General features: G+C 42.3%; 1 long non-coding RNA gene across 1 annotated transcript; it reads left to right on the top strand.

Moving 5' to 3' along the window:
• Nucleotides 1-3,285: 3,285 nt before the first annotated feature.
• On the top strand, nt 3,286-4,055 carry LOC122153798. The gene is made up of 3 exons (XR_006165681.1): nt 3,286-3,308; nt 3,392-3,501; nt 3,689-4,055. It is a non-coding gene; the product is annotated as an uncharacterized LOC122153798 (long non-coding RNA).
• Nucleotides 4,056-4,317: the final 262 nt, after the last annotated feature.

Raw genomic sequence — 4,317 nt, 5'->3', positions numbered from 1 at the left:
TTGGGTTTGTGGTTTTGTATTTTGGCATGAACCAGTGAAATGTTAGAGGGAGGGAGATTTTAGAGAAATGATTTTGTGATGTCTTACAGAATGGCTCACGTGTGTGGAAAGGAGCTAATCTTAGGACTAATCAGTACATGGGAATTTCAAAGGACCCTTACTAATAAACTAATCCTGCTGTATATTCAACAATCTGTAAAAGGACTAAGCAAATTTCTGTATGCCAACACTGCAGTTCAGGAAGGGAACTCATGTTGCCCTTCATGTTAGAGCAATGCCTACAAAGGTACTGCCCCTAGATTTCACAGAGCTCTTTGCTGATCATGTTGCCTGCCTCCCCACCAACCCTCCACGACAGCCTTTAGCGCAAGTGATCTGGTAGTCTCGCTGATTTCAGTTCCCATCTGTCTGTGGACATCAGATTGTTCTTGTTTAAGTCTTGCTTCTTGCCTTAGATCTTAAGTCTTGCTTCTATATGTTGCTTAATAAGCTCCACTCCTGACCTTTGAAGATGACTCCTAAATGCTACACTTACAAAATTCTCCTCCAAATGCTAAATTTCTAGAATCCTCCTCCAAAATAACAACAAAAGGGGGGAAAATGCCAAGTAAAAAAGCATATCATTCAAAACTGAAGAAGTGTAAAGTCTTCAAATAGAACCTACTGAAGGAACAACTATTAAGACAGTGGGGGTACACCCATGAAAAAAGTAGAAACAAATAAATAAAAAATCCAATGAGAACATGAACAGGAAATGTGAACAAAGTAGGTAAAAACTCTGTGTGGACACCAGAGTAGCTCTTCAGCAAACTTCATAACTTCACCAAAGAGTTATAAACAATGAGAATACCTCTACGTCTTAACCAGACTCATGAGGAGTGCTTAGGGTGATCAAACTTTAAGGGAGTAATTCAGATAGATAAAGGTACTGAATAATATTTTAATGTTATGTGGTAATGGCTAGGACCTGAGCAAGAATAGCGCTCCACAGTACAAATAATATCACATGGTTACTTAAAATGGATTAATTATTGATAGTTAATCAGTGTCAGGGAAATTGGAAACAGGATCTTTTTAAAAAAAGAAAACTGTTTCTTCAAACAGTAAGAATTTACAACATAAGGTAATGGAGAAAAAGAACATATGATCAAAGTGCTCTTGCATAAATCTTGAAAAAAAAGCAGGCTGTTGGGAAAATTTTCAGTATGTTCATGAAGTGGCAGCTAGTTAAGGAAAGGAAGGTAAAGCACATACATGATTTCATTCAGTGCTACATTATGGAAATTTCTGAAATGTGTTGAATGCTCTTTGAAAGCATAAGTGATCAATCTGGAGATCAAAGTGGAGCAAGAAGTTTTGTTGAGAGTGGTGATTCAAATAACAAATTCGTTTCCTGGAAGTGGCTTTATCTTTCATTGTAGCTGAAGGCTCTGTGGGTCCTACAAGGAAGCACCTCTGTGGTGATTGCAAATGGAACCCGTCTGAAGATCTGAGGTCATGTTGTTATAAGGCTGGTTTCCCCAAATTGCCCAATTATGGGAGTCAAAGCCAATTAAAAGTTCAATTGTTTATTCAGCAAGCGGCAACAAGCAAAACAGCGCTGGGCGGCCGGGGAGTTCAACTCTGCCAATGGCGCACGCCCCCTCCCCAAAAGTCTTTCCTTTTATATCCTCCACCTTCTGGTACCTGTGTCTCTCCGAGAGGGGTGCTCTGCGTCTGCACACCTCGTTGCTGGGGGGTCGTTCTCTGCCTCCTGGTGGTCGTGGGGATGAGGATGAAGGCTCCGTGTCTTCCTCGCGTCACGAGCTCCTCGTAATTCTTGCTTCCTTCCCTCAACCCCCCCCTTCACAATCTCGCTGTACCCTGTTCGCTTAGCGAAGCGCTTGCAGTTAGTCCTACACAATTTAGCAATATGATTAGCCCTGCATAGCTCAGGTGGCAACATCCTTCCCCCTTATCTTCAATGGAATTTTGATGAACAAACAATGTACTACCTATCACAATATCCACAAATGCTTTTAAAAAAGTATTTGGATTTCAAAGTTAGGTCAAGTTATCTAAAAATCGTAAGCAGGACTTTTTTTTTTTTTTTTTTTTTTCTCTCATTTATATTAATGCTGGGTAAAAGCAGAAGTTGATTTGGAAACCTGTAAGCTGAAGGGTGATTTCCAGTAAGGGGTACGTTTTTTTGGTTTGGTTTGTTTTTTTTCCCTTTTGTGAAGACTTCAGTATTTTATTGGCTCCCTCAGTATTTCTAGGCTGCAGAAGCAGCCTCACAGGCACTATGGAATCACTTCTCCCATTAGCTGGGCTCCTCCTGAGGATGTGGATTGCATCCATACTCAGAAGCCAGTTGCAGCAACGAAGCCGTTTTGGGTATTTGAAGAGGAGGAGGAACTGAATCACCTGTATAACAAGGGTAAAATTCGTTAACCTCTTGGGTTTTTCAGGGCAAACTTAACATGAGTTTCCTTTACAAGCTGGTGGTTCTTGGTAAGCTGAATAACTTGTTCCAAGAATGGATTTCAGAATTTGGTGAGAGCAAGGTAAGGGTTTTTTATATGCTGTTATCAAAACAGCTGGCACCTTTTTATTTCTCTTAAAGGCCATACTACTAGGATTTATGCTGAAGTCGAACTTTTAACTTTCTCCTTAAGTATTGAGTAGAGCTGTAGCAACTGCCATTGAAATAAGGTATAAAAGATACTACAGTTCACAATCTTGAAGTCTTTGGGGCACTGAACAAATGTGTGAAGTGGCTCTGTGGGTTGACTTGTAGCAGCTAACAAAGCTGAAGCAACGTATTGTGGGGTGAGCTAGGTGGGAAATGGGCACTAATCTCGCCCCAAACAGCCTGCAGCACCCGGTGTGGTTTGAAACTATGACACTAAACTTGCCTTTTGCAGAGATTGTGTTCCTTTATGTGCATCTGCTGTGGGGAAGACTAATAATAGTCCTTAATTTGTGTAAATTAATGAAAGGGCTGCTACATTACTCATCTATTTTGTTTGGTTTTGTTTGTTTTTTTTGTTTTTTTGAGTTGCAAACACTCATTTCAGAAAAACAGCAGCAACCTGTTAGACTAACAACTCAGTATGGGAGTGAGAAGACACTGTTTATGGAGGCTGTTGTAGTCTTTCTAAGAAACCTGCATGCTACCTAAACTTGCACACAGGTCAATGTGTATCTTCTGTTCTAAAGCAAACGCTTTCTCTTCTACCCACAGAATCTTCCCCCTTCAGCAGCAGCAAATTTTGGTGTCAAAATATTTACCTTTGATTCTTACAGGCTTGGAGTACACACTCAAGGTAGAACTTTCATTGTCTGCTCATAGTTCTGATGTTTGAAAGTGACTTCTAACAATAACAGAAGAAATGGAATCTCTTTGCAGGTGCTGACATAGATGCTGTTTGTGTTGCTCCTAGACATGTAGAAAGATCGGATTTTTTTCAGTTGTTCTTTGAAAAACTGAAACATCAGGAGGAAATAAAAAACCTAACAGTGAGTAAGCGCTCTCCTTGATAATCGTGCAACTTCTACAGTAAGAATGTTCATGTTAAAGACTCATATTGGTAGAGGATGTCTTACAAGACAAAATTTAAAAATAAATTGTTTCTGAGCGCCTTCTAAAATGCTATCTTATGCAGCATGGAAATGCTGAAGTCGAGCTTTTGGTTCCTTTCCCCAGTGGCTGTACATCACGTAAGAATCTTTGTGGTCCGCTTCTCCCCTGCCCTTGGTTTGAGAATGAGTTGGCTGTATCAAAAAGCAAGGCTGTCCCTGGGAGCCCTGCTTTCATCTCCGGTGCAGTAAGGGGCCTGGACATGCACGCCGGGGGAGGAGGGGGCAGCCTGAAAACTCAGGAAGGTGACGGTGATGTGGAAAGGCTCCTGTCAGTCCCTTGGCCGTGCTGTTCCTCTGGATAGACTTTAGGAGCTCTCGTTCATCCTCCTCTGGCCACGTTCCTCTCTGGCTCCTCAGCCTGAGCCTTTGCGGCCGGGATGCACACTGTCAGCTTTCCAGAAAGTTCACAGGGCTGTGCTGGGAACGTACAGAACTGCTGTGTAAAATGCCCCTCGGGTGCATGCATGGCGTACCTCGCACGTAAAACTGAGCTCCTGGGAAGTGTTTCTCAGCCTGGGCTTCCTCACGCAGACGATTTGAAAGACTTCATGTGCATAGCTACGGAGCCTTTGTTTAGGTGACTGTCACCTGAAAATGGGCTGTCAGCGGGCTGTGGCACAGCTCTGACAAGTGCTCTACAAAACTGAAGACTGTGCCGGAAGGCAGCTGACAGCATCTCGGGCACAGTAGAAA

Source organism: Tyto alba, unplaced genomic scaffold (assembly GCF_018691265.1).
Source record: "Tyto alba isolate M040663 unplaced genomic scaffold, T.alba_DEE_v4.0 Super-Scaffold_23, whole genome shotgun sequence".
Classification (NCBI taxonomy): Eukaryota; Metazoa; Chordata; class Aves; order Strigiformes; family Tytonidae; genus Tyto; species Tyto alba.
Note: the sequence above shows the minus strand (reverse complement) of the source record. Positions and strands in the feature narration are given on the sequence as shown.